Consider the following 12293-nt stretch of genomic DNA (forward strand, 5'->3'; position numbering starts at 1 on the left):
TTTGCAAGTGTGTAGTTGAAATCTGCTTCCCTGCCCCATGGAAAGACCCAAATTCAATAAGCCACCAGTAATATCCCTGTGCCTCTTTTTTTGTTTGTTTTTTGTTTTTGTTTTTTTTGTTGCTGTTGTTTGTTTTTTGGTTTTTTTTTTTTTTTTTTTTTTTTTGGTGGCACAAGAATGAGTGCAAAGTAGAGACATGGGAATTCCTAGGAAGTATCTGGGGATGTGACATTTCACAATAATAACAGTATCTGGTGTCCACAAGTTAACACATGAATACATATCCTGACATTTGGCAGATTAGATAGCTAACATCAAAAGGGTTGAACTGAGGTTTGAAGTAAAGGTTGCTTGGTTCCAAATCCACTCTTGTTTTCTGGTTCTGTCTATACCCTCATATACCTGAGAGGTACACACCTCACAATGGAACTCACTTGTTCAAATCTCTCTTGAATTTATAGACTTATCAAGAAATGTGCTAGAATCCTCTACATTTCCTCCAATTTTTAATTTCTACATTCTCTTTTCTTTAAGGACTGCAATTACTTCGTGTATGATATTTATCATGTCATTTTGAATGAAATATTTCTTGTGCAGAAAAAGAATTTATGACATCAGAGATAGAAATTAACAAAGTAATAATTTGCTACTCTATCCCCTCCTATTCTGGTCCAAGATTTAGCCTAGAAAAGAGAAAAGACACTTAGTCATTTGTATGGTAAAGAGAAAGAACCCAGATGTCAGTAAACGTGTCTACAAAATCACAATAGTACAAAATACATACTAATATTGAATTTTCAATACTGTGCTAGGAATAGTATGTAAAACACTTGCCAATGAAGATTTGAGTTAAAATCCCCAGATCCCACCAAAAACCATGGTACAGCACATCTTTAATCCTAGTGTACCGGTATATGATCAGATGCAAGGTATAGACAGGAAAAAAAAAATCTCTCAATCCTAATGGGCTTGCTAGTCTTGCATAGGAAGCTGCAAACAACACAGAAGGTACCCTATCAAACAGAAGACTAAGACTGTAACATGCACACATGTGCCATGAATATACATCATACACACATGCATGCACACATGCACATACACACACATACACACACACATACACACACACACACACACACTGAGAGAGAAAGAGAGAGAGAGAGAGAGAGAGAGAGAGAGAGAGAGAGAGAGAGAGAGAGAGAGAGAAACTGAATTTCTTATTCTGTTTGTATCCTTTCCCACATGTTAGCCATTGTTCTGACACTAGGAGGTTGACACCAATGTTCTCTGCCTCTGCCAAGCAGAGAAGGAAAAACACAGATAACACAGTTGAGGTCCCATCTGGCTCTACCCTCTCTCAACTATACTCTTTCATCATGATGCTGGGCCACCTGCCCTCATACTGAAGCATGAGCCCTTCCTCTGCCAACAGTCCTGTAAGGTGTTTTCAGAGACAGCAGCTGACTTGAGTTATTTTCTGGTACCCACACACAGATTTCCTTTGCTCCAATAACTTCCAAAATGCTAACTCCTTTAATCCTCACCCTAATACTTTGAAGCATAGCTGTTTCTCACAGCACAGAAGAGAAGCCCGGGGTCAGAGGGCCTTAACTCTTGTGGGGAGAACTTCCCTGGTGGTTGGATTTTGAAGTCATGGACTGATATATAAATAATTTGACTGAGAACTAAAAATATGAAGCAGGAGAAATCATGGTAATAAATTACTGAAAGGATGCACTATGCTCTAAAAAAGACCATTTCATTCTCAGAAAAATGTTCAAGAAAAAAAACTCCAAAATCCCTAGGAAAATTATAAAGCCAAAAGGCTGTAATTCTAAAGATGTCCTATGGAAGCCATTGTGACCCAAGGCTAAACTGAGATAAATGGTTTAGTAGAAGATTGTAATAAGCTTTATTTCTTCTATTCTGAAACATGAAGGAGAAGCTCCCATGAATACACCCAATCATACTTGCCTCCATGCTGTCATGGTGTGATCCCTTACATTTATACTTATTGCTTCTGTGATTGTAGTAGTGATATGGTCACAGTGCAATTGTTTGTGTCACCGTCACACTTACAAAGGTGAATAGGATGTGGATTATTTTCCTGACACACAATAGTGCTAGAATAAAGTCTGCTCAGTATGGATCCAGTCTTTTGGTAAGTAAGAGAACAATGCACATTTCATGGAACTTAGACAACATGGCCTGAAATTACAGCTTTAATGAACATGTGATAGCAAAAATACTTCATTATTGTGTGTTATTAATATTTAAAAATAATGTCTTTATTCTTTGAAAAGTTTATATATAAATTTTAAATATAAATTACATAGGCACATGTATATGTATTTTTAGTATTTTGTTCATACCCTCCTCTAGCTCCTCCCAAGGCAATCACAAAATGTCTCCTTCCCTACTTCCTATCTTTAAAATAACTTCTGAGAATGGCAACACTGTTCCATATTGTCTACACTGATCTGTTGTAGTTCAAGGACATTATTTATTTTTGTCTGAGATTACCTTTTGTGAGGATCATGTTGATGCAGATAAGAGATAGTATTGTGTTTGTTATAGGAAAGCCTAACACTCCTACTGTGATGGCCAATTTTATTCCTATGTAATCTCAGAAACACCAGATAGTGTGGAGGCACCTGCAATGAAATACTTTTGTTGATGCTTCTTGAAGTCAATCAGGTGCAGTTCCCAGGGTTGAGGGATCTCTGAGAAAATAGTCAACTCCTATTTTTTCTCACTTAGAACCCTCCAAGAACCTATCTATATTCCCTCTAGTATTTCCCTAGAACCCAACATATGACTAATAGTGAAAATTTTAGAAATTAGTACCATAACTATCCAAAAAAAATCTCATGCAAGCCATTTTAACAATGTGACAATCCATTCTTCTCTCTGGAGACAATCAGAAACCAATATAAGGGATGGAAAATGAATAAAATATTATGTTAAAATTTTATAATACACACAGGTGAAGCACGTATGCATGCACACATGCATGCATGCACACTTTGTGTCTCAGACAAAGGGAGATCAAAGAAAACCAGAAGAAGAAGTGAACTGTTTAGACTTTCAAAAAGCAGAATAGAAATGAAAACAAAACCATTACATCAGCTGGTTTTAGTTTAAATGACAAAATGTATTCGTGACAAGCTCCCATCCCTTTCTTTCAACTTATTACATTGATTAACATCCCAAACCATTAATTCCATCTGTGTTTTGTTTCTTTCTTTTCTTGCTGCTGTCACGGAGCACTCTGGGAATATGACATCATTCATTTTGAAAATCACTGGTTTCTAAGTAAAGATCTGGAAAGTACAGGAGGAAAAATAGTAACTGCTTAACCTGTGTCCCTTAAAGACAAGGAGATGACTATGGAAACTGTGTGGTTGCATACCTTCAAATGATGGGGGTTTTTTTTATGATTCAATAGAACATTGAGGTTTCATATTTTAGAAACTGGTAACCAAGAACATTTTAAATGTAAATGTAAGTAATTGAATCTATCTTGAATGGGGAGGATTATTTCATGTCATTATTTTTCACATCCTGCACAAATATTTAGTAGTAAAATACCATACTTGACTCAGAAGGTCACAGTTGTCATAAAACCGTGATTCTGCACATTGTCCCAGTAGCTGGCAGAGCCATCTCAAGAATAACCTGAACCTGAGGAAAGAAATGGAATCAGCTGTTACAATTAGCCCTGAGGAAAGATTGATTCCTCTGGGTCACCTAAGGTGCATGGCTGATGGGCGTCGGTCCCTGCAATCTCTGGCAATGGGAATCTGAGCATCGATGGGTCCCTGTGTTTTGAATGCTGTTTTTCATGGGTGTGTAACAGTTAAAATCAATGCCATTTGTGCCACAAGAAGACAGCAAACATGGTATTTAACTTCATAGTTTCAGGGACATTCACAAACAGTACTACAAACTTGTTCCTATTTAAATCTATGTAACAATTCTGATGTCATTTTCTTTCATTTTATAGATGAAGTCCTGGACAAGTCAATGTTTAATAACATAGATCACAGAGAAAGGGCATCTGAAGTTTGATTTTGTAATTACAAATGTAGTTGCTTTTTAAAACATTTCTTGTAGGAACTCATATAGCCCAGGCTGGCCTCCCACTTGCCATGTAGCCCAGGATGGCCTTCAACTCTCTATCATCTCTCTTCTATGTCTGCAACACTGGGAGTACATGCACTTGCTACCTCATGTGACTCATGCAGTCCTGGGTATCTGGCCTAGATCCTAATGTATGTGAGGCAAGTGTTTCTACCTACAGTGCCATAAATTCATTATTTTCCTTGTTCTGTATTTTCTTAGCAATGTTCTATTCAATTTTAATATAGAATTCTAGTGAATTTTTTCCTGAAGATTAAAAAACCTACCTAAGCAAATTAAAATATGTATGATTTTCACCAAGAAAATTCCTACCTGAGTTATTTTACCTAGAAATTTCATTTTGATTGCTTTAACTTTAAAAAGGAACTTCACAAATCTAGTCCACACCATGTTCACTCCAAAAATTGCTAAGAATGCACTTGGTGTTCCCAAACCATAGGCATGTCTGGGAAAAAAGAATCCAAGAACAAAAGGGAGAAAGCAATTTTAGTAGGAGCATGAGGTAGAGAGTATTTTCACATTCAAGGTTCTTCCCTGCTCCCCAGGACCTCTCCACTAAGCCTCTTCTCACCAGCCTGCTTCCACACCCTTTGACGAAAATGTGAATAAGAATGTATTTTATACAGCCACTGTTATCACAAAATATCATTCTGAGACATTTTCTGGTCTCATGCCCGAGTTCTTTGATGTGAGTTATTTAAATTTAAGAACAATGGCAGAAGATGAAAGAGTAAAATAGCCCTCTTCTACTGTGTCTCTGTTTGTAAAAATAATAACTTAATATCATGTATGATGATATAGTGAGTCAGCAAACACAAATATCTCCAGGGAAACCTTTGTTCTGATATTTCCCACCTAGTAAAATTTTCTGGTAGGGAGAGAATATTAAACAAAATCTGGACTCTAAGCAAGTCATGTTTGTTTATATTGGTGTTTTTACTTGTCTTTGCAAACCAATAAGAAATCAAGTTAACTGTATTTTTAAATGAAAAGTTTTGAAATGCATACATCATCATGAATTGAAGAATTATCCTAGATGCCCATCAATGGGTCAATGGTTAAAGGAAACAACACATGTATTGTTTCCTCTTCCTATACATATATAGATATAGGTAGACAGATGATATAGATACAGATAGATATATAGAGTTTTACCCATCATGAAATTATTTCATTTATAGGAAAATGGGTAGAACTGGAGATGACCCTGTTCCATGAAAGAAGCCAGACAAATAAAGAGAAATATCATACATTAAAGAGAAGTCTATTTGTGATGTGAAAAAGGAAAGGAAATGGTGGGCCAAGAAAGGAAAGTAAAAGAGAATATACTAAGATCACATCATGAACATACACATAAAAACTTACGTATAACCTCGGCAATGTCCTAATGAAGTTTTGCATTGTTGAGTGGGGGACATGATTTTAGCTGTTGTGGGATAGAAATTAAAGAAATTAGAAAATTCATCATGCAAAATATTTGGATTATTACATTAATTGTAAGAGAGATGCTGAGAACCATGGAATGTTACAAATTATTGAAACTGGTGAGACACTTGAATGTGAGGATAAACAGAGACAGCATGGTCCCCAAGTTTTTCTGTTTTAAACCCAGATCTACAGCTTATAGGTGCATGCAGAGCTGTGGACCTCTAGTTGGCATTTTTGACCAGCCTGGTTCCTCTTTGGAAACCCTTTGCTAGTTCTCAGTTCTATGGGAAGAATATCAACTGAATACAATTAGCACAGGCCACATTAATGATGGCTCCTGATGGGCAATGGATTGGGACTGGCTCCTGATCCTAAAGCCTCTTCCAGCTGCTCTTCATCATCTCAGGCTGCCAAACTACGCTCAAGTGATCCAGGGAAAAAACAAAAAGCAAAAGGACTCATCAGAAGAGTGGCAGACTGTCAACACTGCTCACTTTAAGCCCTGCTGGCAATAATAAACTGAAACATATTAGAGACCGTGCTTGAGTGTAAATATTTCCCATCATAAACTGCTTCTGCTTCTAATACAGAAACATCCATTTTTTTATCCCATCCTTACTAGAGGACTAAGTATATCATCTATGAGGCATTATCACACACAAAACAACAAATACAGCAAAGAGAAATACCTCTATATAGTAATACTGCATAGATTATGCACAAAATAAACAGAGAAACTTCAAGAAAAGTAAACATTGGTCAAGATTTGCCTAATTGATGTTTAACTGTTCACATTCAGATTTTAATCATTATTCCTTCTCACCAAACACACACACACACACACACACACACACACACACACACACACACATATATATATATTCAAGATTCTGTTCTATGCCTCCCTTACTGCCTTAGTAAAATAAGAGTCAGTATGTATGAGTCTCACAGGTATCATGTTGGTGAGGTTATGGGCATAATCAAGTAGCAATGGGTCATCTATGTGTAGCTTTATCTGAAAGAACTTCCATTGGTGACTCAACCTGGTGAAAGGTTTTCTGCAGGCACACAGACATTCTCTGTGGAGCACAGACATTTGACAGGTGAGGTTGCACAGCTGTACTTCTGACTACAGTGGAAACTCTTAGCCTTTGCAAGGCTGAGGAATAGCACTGCTTCTGACATTTGCCTCATCCCCTTGTGACTCCAATGTACCAAGGAAGGAATTTCTACAACTAAGGTCAGCTTAGGTCTTCTCAGTTACACTTCATAATTTTCACCTTTGATCTTATAAGCACTGCACTAGGAATGTGCTTTTTTCTTCATCACTGAACAGTTTCTGAGCCTCGTGGTTTGTGTTTTGCATGTTTTTTCTGTTTTGTCTTTATTTGATGTATCATAATTCATCACAATGTCTGCTCTGCTTGAAGTACACGGCAAAGTCTATATATTATAGAAGCTCTCACTGAACTTCCACAAAATCTCAGCCTCTTATGTTGCAGGTTACATGAGAATGTCATGTAGTTTCTCAACACTCAGGAGAAACCATGATTAGCACTAAGCAGTTACGTTGCAGGAGGGGAATTGTTGAACCCAAGCCAAACTGGAGAAGCTGGCTTGACTGCAGTCTTCCCTTTGAGATAAGCCAGGAAGTCAAATAGTCTAAAAGGGAAGAAAAGCACAAGTTCTCTATCTCTAAGGCCTACCTGTAGGAGTCTCTTGAAATTATCCACTGGATGAAGCTAATAATCATAAAGTGGTTATTGTCTGCTGGTCACTGTCTATACTAACTGAAAAGTATGAAGTGAAGGAGCTGAGGCTGCTATCTCTGTTTCACAGATGGGGAAACTGAGGCACTGTTTAGTAAATGACTGTGAATCATAGCAGTGGAGCTAGGATTTGAAATTCACTGTCTCTGTCTATCATCAATGAAAGTTGAGCAAGAATTGTTCAGCTCACTAATATAGCAATCCATGGACACCCTAATTACTTCCAATGTTCCCTGGGATAATTATTTCCTACATAAGAGAAATAATATGGAAATATCAAGGCCCATAAGGAGCTTGGAAAAAGAAATTGTGGAACTCGGTAAATAACAGAAACAGGAAATAATTTTCCTGTCTTCCTGTAAACTCATCCTACCAAATTTTAGAGTCAATGTTTATCAAACCAATCTTACAATGGTTAAAATTTATGAGATTTAAATACAAGATGCCATGATGATGGCTGGGTTATATTCCTTCTTATGTCTTATGTTAGAGTTCTATGTTCTGGAAATCAATTCTTGAAACCTACGGTATCTCTGAAAATAGAATTGTAACATCACTTCAATGTCTAGACCACTTCTTCAATATTCCGTTCTGTGTGTCAGTATTACAATTGCCATGGGATCTTTCTCCTCCTCCTTCTCCTTATTTCTCTCTCTCTCTCTCTCTCTCTCTCTCTCTCTCTCTCTCTCTCTCTCTCTCTCTCTCTCTCTCTCCCTCTCTCCCATCCCTCCCTTCCCCTCTCCTCCTCTCCCCTTCCCACACTCTTAACCTGTCTCTCCTGTAACTGTTTAGTGGATGAAACAGCAAGGGAATTTCCTCTCTATAAAATTCAGATGAAATCAGAACACCCGTTTTCATGCTTTTTCTAAAGGAACAGCTTAGGGATATGAAAAGGATGTGGACTGGGAACCCATCAGAACAAACATGCAAACAGATTCACAGTCTCTGAGTAAACAATTCCTAAAGAGCTTGTCTTCTCTTTGGCAGTTACAGATCTCAGAGTATTTCTGAGGTTCTAAACAGAACCTAAAGAGATCCTTCCCGCTCCAGACAATGAGCATCTTAACCTAACTAGTTAAAAAACTGCTGGGTTTGAGAAATAGGTCCTTGCGTCTTTTGAGCATATCAAGTGGTTGCAGCAAGAAGCCTTGACATCCCAGGATAGTCACCTTCCTATAAACTGCATTGTTGGACTTCTCCCAGTAAAACCAGTTCGGTGTGATTGTGGCTTCCTCTGAAGCCTGTCTTCTTCCAGCCTGTCCTGGGCGGCTCCATCTGTCCAAATGGGAGCTGAGTTTGCAAGCTACCAGAGGCGGTGGAGCTGGTACTGCTGATGTCAGAGCCAGAAGACAGTTGTGATTGGATCTAATTAGACTTTGCGGCAGCAAATAGACAAGCTCCCTGCGTGATTGGCTTTAAAGTGGATGGTGCCAAACAACTCGCAGAGGCGCAAAAGTAGCAGCCCTGCTTTGGGAGCCCAGAGGAGGAGGAGAGAGCTCCGGGGCACTCAGGACGCGCGAATCTTTCCCAGAGCTTTCTGCCTAGGGAAGGGCTCAGCTTTCCAACGCGCATCCGAGCATTTCAGCTCATCCAGAACCAAGTGACGGGGCAATTAGAGAGAAGGTGCTTGCTGGCATTTCCAGTCCTAAAAAGTGAGCCTGCTACTTGATTTGCAAAGGCAGAAATACTCACGGCCGCGGCCGCAGCAGCAAGAATAAGAAAAGCGAAATTGATTAAGGACTGACTCCTTTCTGAGTCTCCCGACTGGCATGGCATCTGTCCTGGGGAGCGGCAGAGGATCTGGAGGGCTAAGCAGTCAACTCAAATGCAAGTCCAAGAGGAGAAGGAGGAGGAGGTCCAAGAGGAAAGGTAAGAAGCTCTCCGTGCGTGCACTCTGGTGCCCGCTGCAACTCTCCCCTTGTCCTTCCTGCGATCTAGGTGGCTGTTTGTTTCAGCTTGTCGTCTTCACTTTATGATGTTTTGGGGATGTCAATACTGAGTAGGGCGCTTGTGAGTTCAAACCTTTTTGTAAACATCTAGAGGGTCTTTCCTTAAGCCCAGAAGAGGGTACTGCGAGCCAGGCAGCTGCTCAGCGGAAGATGTTTGGCAGGAGACACTGGGAAGAGAGCTGAGAGGACTGAGCAGAGGAGCATCCATCCTCGGATGCTTGTATTCTGGGTACCACCGTCCCTACTTGATACCCAAGGCTGGCACTTAGACACTCTTGGAGCTGACAGTATCACAGGGTGCCAAAAGAAACACTCACTTAAGCCAACACACATAAAAATGAGGGAATGAGCTCTTGCCCCAGCTCCTCCTATCCAAATTGTCTCAGAGGAAAAAGAGGGCAAAACCCTGGCAATCTCCTTCCCAAATTGACTGGCTTTTATTTATTTAATTTTTTTCTAACTCAGTGAGCTATCCCGTGGTCATGTAAACACTGGCATAGACAAAGAGGACAAGGCACGTCCTTACAGAAATTACTGCCAGTAAAGAAATAAACGCTGTGTCTTAATGGTAGGAAAAGAAAGAAAATTAAATCTCGCAAACCAGAAAAAGAGAGACAAGCGAATGGCAGGTTGCAGCTGATAAACTCAGGCTGTACCTTCTTACTGATAGTGTTGGAAACGGGAAGCACAGAACTTAGTCAATGTCACCACAAGTGCAGGGATTCCACGCAAGGGTTTGTGTCAAATTAGCAATTCTTCCAACGTGATAGGCGGTGCTCAAGAATGTATCTTTAGCCGGTGTGCATTTCACAGAAGGATTTAAAGATGATCCCAAAGCTGCCTCTTTCCTTCTCAGGGAGGAACTTGACTCTTGTGTGAGTCAGTGGAAGTTCAGTATTCTTACCAGCATCTGGAAGGTATTTTGGTTTTCTATTAGCTTTTAAAGTGTTTTTAGAGGTATGCAGAGCAGGCACAACTTAAGTGAGTTGGGATTTTTGAATTGTTCTTATGCAGAATACATTGTGAGATGAGGTGGTGGTTATATTAACCCTTCTAGAATCTCTATAGCCTAAGATAAGTTTCTGCTAGGTTTGCTAAGTGTTTCCTAGCAGTCCCTGCATCCAATATGTTTTCTAGTCACAAATTTACCAAACATAAATGTCAGAAGCGAACAGTCCTTGATTATGATCATACATAAGACCCCTGAGAGCAAAGGAGACCTGACACCTGCCTTTGATTGTTTCAGAATCTTTGGTTTCACAAGGAGACTGATTTTATAATTGTACTTCAATTTTCAAACAGCTCAAATGCATTTGATGTTCACTTCATTATCTGAAAATATTTTTGAAATTGACTCACTGATTTCTTCTAAAGCTACGTGCTACTAAAAATGACATGGATATTAAGAAAAACATGGCTTTCAACAGTTAAACAATGAATGTCACTTTTAAAAGAAGTAAAGAAAAAAAATGTCTTTATACTTCAGGTGTTTGTGTTTCCTGATTTTTTTATAGTCTATTTAGCCATTTAGAACAAAACAAATGGAGCAATATTTACACTAACACAGTCTATAGAAATGTAAGCCAAGGGAAATTCTTATCTTCCTTCTTTTACCTTACCATGAAGTATAAGGCATACTAACTTAAAAAGCATTCTGGAAGAAAATAAAAAGAAAGCAAGTCTTTATTTACTAAAAAACCAAACCATGACAGCCCAAAGTAAAAACTTTTACAGCAAATATTTGTACCCTTAGTAATTTTGACGATCGCAAGTCTCCAAATTTTCCTAACAAAGGCAATAGGTAATCATATATCAGTCTCTATTGTGTGTAGACCTGTGTATAAGTGGCCTTTTCTGTGGCATCTGACAACAGCTGATGTGGTAGACAGTGAAATGAAATTATTAAATATTTGCCTTTACTGGCAAAGTTAACAATGAAGCTATATATGATCAAAATAAAGGCTAGCATACTCAGTTACAGGACAGAGCAAATCTTTTTTTTTTATCTCCCAGAAAAATATAAGTTTATTTGTAATATCTTGTATGACAAATGCACATTTCTTCCACTCCATCAAGAGCAATGATGTCTTTAAATTTTATCTTAGTAATCATGTATCTTCACCAAGATAGAATAGCATAGCTTCTAATTTTAAGCCTGTCCAAAATGAAAAACCACACATACATGGGAGACAGTTCAGGAATTCTAGAAAGGTTATTGTGTAATTATGGAAGATGCTGATTATAATAATATGTTAAACTATTCTTGTAAGTTAGCAAATGTAATTATGATAAATGTATGTATGCATGTATGTTCCAAGCTCATCTGCCAGTCAAGCTTCATTTTTTTTTAAGTGCATCATAGCATCCAGCTGGTGAGTGTGTTAAAGGCTCTTTATTTTCTGTGTAGCCTTGAAAGGTGTCTTTGGTACGGTATGCTTTTTATGATCCAACAATCTATGTTTTGAACTTTAACACGAACTACAGCCTAACTATGGTAATGATAAGATATGATTATTGGTAAATGAAATCCATCATCTCGGAAATGGGGTCCTTTCTTTTACAGGGTAGGTTTCTGCCACAGTACCACTTAGAAAGTAATACATATCTTTAATGATTCAAAAATGGAAGAAAAACTTAGTCACAGAATGTTACTCCCAGGGTTATCTAGCAGAAGCTCACATTTCTCTGCCAGATAAACTTTAAAGAAAATTCTTTGAATAGATCTCCCTACTCCAAATCCCACTTTCATTTTATTGAGACCTCATATCATTTACCTTTGTATGTTATCTGTAGGTGGTGCTTTAGTTAGGATTTCCTTTAGAAATCATTTGTAAGTGGTTTACACTGTCTAGACAAATGGGAAATGTGAGAATCTTACTTTAACACAAGACAGTGACAAGCAAAATAAAAGTACATGGAGAAGGCTGGGCAGAGCATCTGATTTTTGTACATGTGTAAAAGTAGGGTCTGAACCCACTTGATGTGTGGAATGTAGCAGTTTATC

The sequence above is a fragment of the Peromyscus leucopus genome, chromosome 5 (genome assembly GCF_004664715.2).
Source record: "Peromyscus leucopus breed LL Stock chromosome 5, UCI_PerLeu_2.1, whole genome shotgun sequence".
NCBI lineage: Eukaryota > Metazoa > Chordata > Mammalia > Rodentia > Cricetidae > Peromyscus > Peromyscus leucopus.